The sequence below is a fragment of the Myotis yumanensis genome, unplaced genomic scaffold (assembly GCF_028538775.1).
Source record: "Myotis yumanensis isolate MYYU_CA2020_CCGP unplaced genomic scaffold, mMyoYum1.0.hap1 SCAF_2, whole genome shotgun sequence".
In the NCBI taxonomy this organism is placed as follows: Eukaryota; Metazoa; Chordata; class Mammalia; order Chiroptera; family Vespertilionidae; genus Myotis; species Myotis yumanensis.
Window position 1 is genome coordinate 108,475,298 of NW_027223753.1, and position 10,554 is coordinate 108,485,851.

Here is a 10,554-nt window from a genome sequence, read left to right on the forward strand (position 1 = left end):
TTATACAGGAACACATGTCATTACTAACTTTAATTGTTTCATTTTCACTTCCTACTTCATTTAATATGTGGACAAAACTTATACAAAGGCTAAAAAGTACTAAATATCACAATTTATCCTTCATCCTTTTAAAAATGTTTTTATTATTATTTTTTTTATAGAGAGAGGAAGAGAGAGGGAGAGAGATATAGAAACTTTGATGAGAGAGAAGCATCAAGCAGCTGCCTCCTGTATGTCCCCGACTGGGAATCCAGCCTGAAACCCAGACATGTTCCCTGAACGGGAATGGGAATTGAACCAGGGAACTTTGATGCATGGGACAACGCTCAACCAACTAAGCCACACTGACTGGGCTATCTTTCATCTTAAATTCCATCACAGAACACTTGATATGTCTTTGTGGACATTTCCTGTTTTAAAGAAGTATAGAAAACAGGAGTTGTAACTAAAATAAATTGTGGGTTTTCTTTATTTAGGTTAAAAAAGATATGGCTTTCTTCTGATTATTCAAGTACAACCTCAAATTAAGGTCTCCAAATCCCTGTGCTCTTTTTTCTCATAGCTACTGTCATCAAGTATTGCAATTACATTTTTACTAATTTGCCTCTTTCTCAAGACTATAAGTTATTTAATGGTAGAGACTGTATTCTAAGACCAGAAGTTAGTACAGGAAATGTCCTTGATAAATATTTGGTGTAGTAAACTGATTGGGTAAAGTCTTTTTTTTTTTTTTTATTAAATTTTTATTGTTCAGATTACATTTGTTCCTCTCCCCCCCCCAAATAACTCCCCTCCTTCCAGTTCCCGCCCCACCCTCCGCCCTCACTCCCCACCCACTGTCCTCATCCATAGGTGCACGATTTTTGTCCAGTCTCTTCCCGAATCTCCCATTCCCCTTACCCCCCCAAGAATAGTCAGTACATTCCCTTTCTATGTCCCTGATTCATTATAATCACCAGTTCATTCTGTACATCAGATTATTTATTCACTTGATTCTTAGATTCACTTGTTGATAGATGCATGTTTGTTGTTCACAATTTGTATCTTTACCTTTTTCTTCTTCTTCCTCTTCTTAAAGGATACCTTTCAGCATTTCGTATAATACTGGTTTAGTGGTGATGAACTCCTTTAGCTTTTCCTTGTCTGTGAAGCTCTTTATCTGACCTTCAATTCTGAATGATAGCTTTGCTGGATAAAGTAATCTTGGTTGTAGGTTCTTGGTATTCAGCACTTTGAATATTTCTTGGCATTCCCTTCTGGCCTGCAAAGTTTCTGTTGAGAAATCAGCTGGCAGTCGTATGGGAATTCCCTTGTAGGTAATTGAGTCTCTTTCTCTTGCTGCTTTTAAGATTCTCTCTTTGTCTTTTGCTCTTGGCATTTTAATTATGATGTGTCTTGGTGTGGTCCTCTTTGGATTCCTTTTGTTTGGGGTTCTCTGCGCTTCTTGGACCTGTAAGTCCATTTCTTTCACCAGGTGGGGGAAGTTTTCTGCCATTATTTCTTGAAATAGGTTTTCAATATCTTTCTGTCTTTCATCTTCTGGCACCCCTATTATTCTGATGTTGGTCTGCTTGAAACTGTCCCAGAGGCTCCTTACACTATCTTCACACTTTCGGATTCTTTTTTCATTTTGCTTTTCCAGTTGGGTGTTTTTTGTCAAATCTTTGGTTTGATTCTTGTGCTCCTCTGGTCTGCTATTGGGTATAATATTCTTTATTTCAGTCCGTGTATGCTTACTTTCTAATTTCTTTATCGTAGCATCGAGGGTCTCATTAGTTTTCGTGAGGCTCTGCTCAAGTTTATAGCAAGCCCTCAAAATTGCGATTTTTAGCTCCATATCCTCCATTTCTGTCATGTTTTTTTGTTTCCGCATCTTTTATGCTTTCTTGGTGCACCCCCTTGTGGTCTTTGTGTGCAGTCTTGTTCTAGCCAAGCCTTAATTGTTGTAGTTAATACTAGAGGGATTTGACCACCAGGCCGACTGGCTGTAGGACTCAGCTGTGTGGAAAACTTCAGTCCTCTGGGGAGGCGCTAATCCAGCCTTTGCCTGAGGCGATCGGCAAATGGCTCTGTGCAGGGCCTGGGCGGGGCGGGCTCAACAGGGCGGGGGGAGGGAGCAGCTATGGCTGCTCTCAGTCCGTCCCCAGGGGCTCTGCCTCTCTGTCCCAGCGACCGCTGCAAACCTCGGAGGGACTGTAGCCAGACAGTCTCGCTTCTCCCGTTTGAGTCTGGGTCCCTAGAGACTCGCCCGGATCTGTAGCCCAGAGTCTGAGACTCACTCCTGATTGAAAACGACAACCGCGCCCTCAGCCACCAGCCCGCTTTGCGCGCGCACCGCCGCACCACCGCACCTTTAAATTTTCCACACTGCGCCTCCTCTGAGCCTCGTAATGCTGTTGTTTTTCCTTCTAGTTGAAGAGTCTCTCCTCAGCCAGCCTTCCTGTGGTTCTGGTTGATGTCCGTTCAGTCTTTTAGTTGTATTTTTGAAGTGGTTGTTCGAGGCAGCAAACTCCAGTGTTTACCTATGCCGCCATCTTGGTTTCTCCCCCTGATTGGGTAAAGTCTTAACTCCAAATAAAATACTTTCAATTCTGTATTTTTATCTGTGCTCATTTGTTCTATTTGACAAAATTTATTGAATAACTATTATGTGCCAGGGACTGTCATAGACACTGGGAATACAGCAATAAATAAAATAATTAATAAGGTCCCTTACTTTTATGAAACTTACCTCTTTAGGGGCAGCCAATTACTAAAATAAAGCATCTGAAAATAAACAAGAGAATGATAAGTACCAGAAATATAAAATGAGGCTAACATACATAGGAATAGCCAGGAGCAAATATCTTTCCAAACAAATAAAAACAAACAAACAAAACAAAACTTTTTGAGGACCATGAAAAGTTAGAAAGGTAATACTAGCCTGAAGTCTCATAAGGGTATGGTGAAAGACCTAAAGTGGATCCCATGTGCCGCCTTGATATCTGAAACCAGGAGAGTCTGGAATGGCCTAGCCTCAAGTTCTTCTTCCTTCTCTGCTCCTGTATGCCATGCACCTAGCTGAACAACCTTCCTTCTCAAATGGACTAAATGCAATTGCTATTACTGAAGAGCAGGTTTCAGGTCCTGCCAGCCATTCAAATTATTCAAAGTAGCCAATCATAGCTTGCCACAGGAACCAGGGCACAATTGATCACTTAATACTACAAAGTCTGCCTCTCACAGCCCTGCTTGCTCACTCTTTTCCTGAATGCAACCCCTGTGTAGCCATGCATGGTGTATGATGTCCTCCTCCCCCAGGATGGAAGTTATGTGAGTAATAAACTACTGTCAATTTCATCTGTCTGGGGTTGAATGCAGTGCGTTCAGTCATCCCATTATGCTGGGGTGGGAATTATCTTAACCAAGAGGGGGAACAAGTAGTAATCAAAACAGAGTTCTACATTTCTTAGCACAAAGTCCCACAAAGAAAGACAGGTGCATTTCTATGCATAGAATACTATCCTAGGACTCAAAAATCCCAAGACAAATCTTTTCACCTTCTTGGAACCTCACTCAATTTCCTGAATCAATAAAATGAGGATGATCTTAATACTTAATTAAAAGTACATTTCAAATAAAATAATGTTTGAAATGTTCCAGGCACAAGGAGATAAAAAACACGTTTACTTTTTGTGCACAATACCCTTAGTGGTTAAGGACACTCTGTATGAAGAAATATTTTTAGCCTTGGCCTGGTATATCAGTTGGTTAGAGTGTCATCCAGACACAAAAAAAATATTGTTGTCCAATCCCCAGTCAGGGCACAGGGCCAGGTTTCAAGTTTGATCCCCTGTCAGGGTGGGGATGTGAAGCAATGATCAATGTTTTCTCTCTCTCTCTCTCTCTCTCTCTCTCTCTCCCTTACCCTTCCTTTTTCTCTAAAATTAATAATAATAATAAAACATCCTCAGGTGAGAATTAAAAAAAGAATCAAACAATAAATGCATAAATAAGTGGAACAACAAATCAATGTTACTTCTCTGTCTTCTTTGTCTCTAAAAAAACCATTTAAAAACTGTTTCCCCACATTCCTGATATCTCAGTTGGCGTCCCATGACTATATCTTTGGAGGTGCTTTTCCCTCTGACACCACAAATTTATTCTTTCTATCTAAAATCTTCCTAGCTTTTGCCAGGATTAAGTATTTAATAACACCACAGCACACATTTGACACTTCTAATTCACTGGAATTTTTTGCTATTTTTTTCCTGTGAGTTCATATAATCTCCCCAACCAAAAGTAAATGCCTTAGCTCCATTGACAAACTGCTTTCCATCTCCAAAATTTGGTATATAAACAAATAATGAATGTTTGTAAAGTAAATAAACATTCATCCTACCCTTCTCCCCCTTTTTATCATGGAATAAAAGCTGGTAAAACACTGTTTTGATTTTGCTTCAATACAAAGGCTAAATATTATATTAAGGACATACCTCATAGTGTAAATCACATTAAAGAATTCTAAAGTTAGGATTAAAAATGGTGGCAGCATATGTGGATACTGCAGGGATATGCTATGAGGAATAAACTGGAATTACAACTAAAATACAGAAAAAAACTTCCTGAATAATCAATGGAAGACTCTCAAGGCAGAGGCATGAAAGGGCTGGTGGGGTTCCCACAGAGAGCAACTGAAGTTCCGGAGAGATATCTCAGCTGTGGGGGATTGCCACTGAGAACTATTGGATCTAATACCCAAGCTGGGCCCCTCAGCAGAGATCACCACACTGAGAAGGATACCCACATAACATCTGGCTATGAAAAGCAACAGGGTTGTTGTATGCCAGAGAATAATGCCTGAAAATTCAGACACCCTCTTAAAGGGCTAACACACAAAATTTGCTGTGGAGCCACCCATCTTGTGACCCAGCAGAGGGAGGGCAGAGTGGACTGGAGCCATATGAGCAGAAGCTAATATTGGGGACTCTGGGGTTAGAGGACAGAAGGCAAACATCCCCAGTTTCCTGTCCTGAGTCATTCCGTCAGGCAGCGGAAGACATCTTTCCCACAGACATTTGCCTTGCCTGGGGGGGAAGACAGTTGACCCTCCATATTGGAAAACACCTTACCCTGAGACCACTTAAGAGACTAGAATAAAATTAGCCTCCAGGCAGAAGCAACTGCCCCACCCTGTTGAAAAAAACTCTGGCCACCGCTGGGGACAATTGCCTGGACCCATTCAAGTCAGATTACTATCAGTCTGTAGGCAGAGGCAGTCTCTGGAGGTTTTGAGCCTTAGCTTGATTTAATTAGTTAGAAACAGCACTTGACACTGTCCTGAAATAGAGATTGAGATGTGCAGAGGATCTATCTAATACATAGTCACAAATCCAAATAGGCAACCAAAATGAGGAGACAAAGAAACAACCCTCAAATGAAAGAACAAGAGAATTCTCCAGAAGACAAGATAAATGAAGCAGAGATAAAAAATTTATCTGAAACAGAGTTCAGAGTAATGATGGTAAAGATGCTCAACAGATAGATATAAGATATAGTAACTATAAAAAAAATATTTGGTAACTATAAAAAAAGAACAGTCAGAAATAAAGAATGACATAATACAAATAAAGAAAACATTGGAAGGAATAAACAAAGATTAGGGAAAGCTAAAGATCAAATCAGTGAATTAGAAGACAGGGTTGAAAAAATCACTAAATCAGGACAAAAAAGAAAAAAAAACAATTAAAAAACAGGAGGACAGCTTAAAGGAGCTGTGAGACAACATGAAATATAACAATATTCTAATAGCAAGTGTGCCAGAAGAGGCAGAGAGGGAGAAATTTTTTGAAGAAATAATGGCATAAAACTTTCCTAATCTGGGAAATGAAAAATACACACAAGAACAGGTGGTAGAGAGAACCCCAAGCAAGAAGAACCCATACAGGTCCATGCTCAGGCACATCATAATTAAAATGCCAAAAATTAGAAACAAAAAGAGAATTTTAAAGGCAGCAAGAGAAAAGCAAACTGTTATATATAAAGGAGCTCCCATAAGGCTGACACCTGATTTCTCCTCAGAAACACTACAGGTCAGAAGGGAATGGAATGAAGTTCTCAAAGTAATGGAAAGCAAGGATCTGAAACCAAGATTACTTTATCCATCAAGGTTATCATTCAAAACAGATGGTCAAATAAAGAGCTTCCCAGACAAAAATAAAGGGGGGGGGGGGGGGCTAAAGGAGCATATTACCACCAAGCGAGCATTACAAGAAATGCTAAAGGGACTGCTGTAATGAGAAGAAGAAACAGAGAGAGAAAAACCTAGATACACAGAATTGAAATGACAATAAATAAGTACCTATAATAATAACACAAAATGTAAATGATTAAATGTTCTAATCAAAAGGCATAGGGTAGCTGAATGAATACAAAAACATGACCCAACTATGTGCTGTCTACATGAGACCCACCTTAGAACAAAAGACATGTATAGGATGTGAGTGAAGGGATGGAAAACAATTTCCAGGCAAATGGAAAAGAAAAAATGCTGGAGTAGCAATATTCATATCTGACAAACTAGACTTCAAACTGAAGGCCATTGCAAGAGAAAAAAATGGTCACTACATAATACTAAAGGGATCGATCCGACAGGAGGATATAACCCTGGTAAACGTATATGCACCCAATATAGGAGCACCTAAATATATAAACAACCTTTTAGAGGATTTTACCAGAGAGATCAACAACAATACAGTCATAGTAGAGGACTTTAATACCTTGATGACTTCACTGGATAGATCTTCCAGACAAAAACTTAACAAGAAAACAGTGACTCTAATGGACACACTGGATTTAATTGGCATTGATAGAACATTTCACCCCAATGCAGCAGAATATGCATTCTTTCAAGTGCATATGGATCACTTATAAAGATAGACCACATGTTAGGACACAAAACCAGTCTTTACAAGTTCAAGAAGATTGAAATCATATCAACCATTTTCTCAAATCACAGTAGAATGAAATTAGAAATCAACCACAGTAAAAACACCCAGAAAGATTCAAACACATGGAGGCTAAATAGCATGATATCAAACAACTAGAGGCCCTGCACATGAAATTCGTGTGTGGGTCCAGTCCCTAGGCCTGGCCTGCGATCAGGGCCATCTTCCCCAGCTGCCTGCAGCGAGCCCCATCCCCCTCCACCACCCACCCCCAGTTCCCCTTTCACCATCGGGTGGTCGGTGCCTGACGGCCAAGGGAAGGGACCAAGAGGTCAGCTGTTCATGCCCGCACACCAGCCCCAACCATGCTGCAGGTCACCCTCTGTGTGTGGGGTGACTGGCAGGTCAGGGGCCTTGGCCTGATACCGCCCTCATCCCCCACCATCCACCCCCGGTGCCCTGTTCACCATCAGGTGATTGGAGCCTGCCGGCCAGAAAAAAAGACAGAGAGGTGGTCAGTGCACCTCATAGTGACTGGTCCAGTGGTCACTCTGATCATTCTGCGTTAGGGTCAATTTGCATATTATCCTTTTATACATAGGATAGAGGCCTGGTGCACAGGTGGGTGCCAGCTGGCCTACCCTGATGAGGGCCCCGGAATGGGGTGGGGGTCCCCACAGGGGGGTGGGACTGGCTGGGGCAAGGTGCTGCAAGTGGTTTGCAGGCCAACCACAACGCTGATCAGGGTGAAGATCCCCGATGGGGGGACAGGGCCGGCATGGAAAGGGGCCGCTGGGGGTTTTCAGGCTGGCCATGCCCACAATCGGGCTAGGGGTCCTTTCTGGGGGCTGGGGCTGGCCTCGACAAAGGGCTGCAGGAGGTTAGCAGGCTGGCCATACCCCCATTGGAGTGGGGGTCCCCGCTGGGGGGTGGGGCCAGCCGGGGCAAGGGGCTGAGGTCATTCTGGTCTCTGGTCATTCTCGTCGTTCTGCCATTTCAGTCGCTGGGCTTTGAATATAGGATGATTGGGATACAACGAGATCAAGAAAGAAATAAAAAACTTCCTGGAAACAAATGAAAATGAACACACAACAAAGCAAAATCTTTGGGACACAAAAAAAGCAGTCCTGAGAGGGAAGTTCATAGCATTACAGGCCTACCTAAAAAAAACAAGAAAAACTAATAATAAATTATCTAACTCTACAACTTAATAAGAACAAGACAAACAAGAAAAGCCCAGAGTAAACAGAAGGAAGGAAATAATAAAGATCAGATCATAAATAAATGACATAGAGTCGAGTCATTTCCTCAGCCCGACACGGACAGTTGGTTCACTGCGCCCGCTGCTCCCGCCCCATGGCTGCCCTCCGCGGTGCTCCTCTGCTGGCAGGATGGCCCACAAGCAGATCTACTACTCAGACAAGTACTTCGAGGAGCACTACGAGTACCGGCATGTCATGGTACCCAGAGAACTTTCCAAACAAGTACCCAAAACCCATCTGATGTCAGAAGAGGAGTGGAGGATACTTGGTGTCCAACAGAGTCTTGGCTGGGTTCATTACATGAGTCATGAGCCAGAGCCACATATTCTTCTCTTTAGATGACCTCTTCCAAAAGATCAACAAAAATGAAGATATCTGGGGCTCGTCAATTAAATATTTTTCAAATTTAATGTATATGTGTATATAAGTAGTATTCAGTGAATACTTGACAAATGTACAAATCATTCACCCATACCAGTGCATGAGCTGTATTCTTCACAGCAACAGAGCTCAGTTAAATGCAACTACAAGTAGGTTACTGTAAGGTGTTTAAGATAAAATTTCTTCTAGTTACTTTTTCTCTTAAATATAAGTGCCTGTTTGACTTTACCTGTTACTTTTGTTTAATAAAGTTTGTATGTTGCATTTAAAAATAATAATAATTAAATAAATGACATAGAGACCTAAAAAAAAAAAAAATACAAAAGATCAATAAAAACAAGAGCTGGTTCTTTGAAAGGATAAACAAGATTGATGAACCTCTAGCCAGGCTCACCAAGAAGCAGACAGAGAGGACCCAAATAAAATCAGAAATGAAAGAGACCAGCCTTAGCCAGTTTGGCTCAGTGGATGAAGCATTGGCCTGCAGACTGAAAGGTCCTGGGTTCAATTCTGGTCAAGGGCACATGCCCAGGATGCAGGCTCCATCCCCAGTACAGTGCATGCAGGAGGCAGCTGATAATGATTATCTGTCATCATCAATGTTTCAATCTCTGCCCTCTCCCTTCCTCTCTGAAATCAATAATTTTTTTTTTAAAAAGAAAGAAATGAAAGAGGTGAAATAACAACAGACCCCACATAAATACAAAGCATTCTAAAAACACACTACGATCAACTCTATTACAACACACTGGTCAACCTAGAAGAAATGGACATATTCCTAGAAAAATACAACCTTCCAAAACTCAACCAAGAAGAATAAAAAAAAATCAACAGGCCGATAACTAAGGAGAAAATTGAAGCAGTCGTCAAAAAACTTCCAGCAAACAAAAGCCCGGGGCCAGACGGCTTCACAGGGGTGTTTTACCAATCATTTAAAAAAGAAATAAAACCAATGCTTCTCAGACTATTCAAAAAAATTCAAGAGGAAGGCACACTTCCTAGCTCTTTCTATGAAGTCCTAATCCTAAAACCAGATAAAGACACTACAAAGAAAGAGAATTACAGGCCAATATCCCTGATGAACATAGATGCTAAAATCCTCAACAAAATTCTAGCAAACTGGATCCAGCATTACATTAGAAAGATCATACACCATGACCAAGTGAGATTTATTCCAGGAATGCAAGACTGGCACAATATCTGCTAATCAATAAATGTGATACATCACATAAACAAGTTGAAAGACAAAAATCACATAATCATATTAATTGATGCAGAGAAACACACTTTCCTGATAAAAACTTTCAGCAAATTGGGATTAGTGGGCTCATACCTTATATGACAAACCTACAGCCAACAACATACTCAATGAGCAAAAACTAAAACCATTTAACCTAAAAACAGGAACAACACAGGGATGGCCACTTTCACCACTCTTATTTCACATAGTACTGGAAGTGCTAGTCATAGCAATCAGACAAGAAGAATAAATAAAAGGCATCCAGCCGAAACCGGTTTGGCTCAGTGGATAGAGCGTCGGCCTGCGGACTGAAAGGTCCCAGGTTCGATTACGGTCAAGGGCATGTACCTGGGTTGCGGGCACATCCCCAGTAGGAGATGTGCAGGAGGCAGCTGATCGATGTTTCTCTCTCATCGATGTTTCTAACTCTCTATCTCTCTCTCTTCCTCTCTGTAAAAAAATCAATAAAATATATTTTAAAAAAATAAAAGGCATCCAAATTGGAAAAGAAGAAGTAAATCTGTCCTTATTCACAGATGACATGATATTGCACTTAGAAAACCCTGAAGACTCCATCATAAAACTACTAGAATTAATAAATGAATTCAGCAATGTAGCAGGATACAAAATTAACACCCAGAAATCTATGGCTTTCTTATATACCAATAATTAACTCAAAGAAAGAGAAACCAAAAATACAATCTAATTTAACACCACAACAGAAAAAATTAATGTACCTAGGAAT

At 40.9% G+C, this 10,554-nt stretch overlaps 1 pseudogene; it reads left to right on the forward strand.

Annotated features, from left to right (window-relative positions):
• Positions 1–8,317: 8,317 nt before the first annotated feature.
• Positions 8,318–8,630, forward strand: LOC139002035 (cyclin-dependent kinases regulatory subunit 2 pseudogene; annotated as a pseudogene).
• The last annotated feature ends 1,924 nt before the right edge of the window (positions 8,631–10,554 follow it).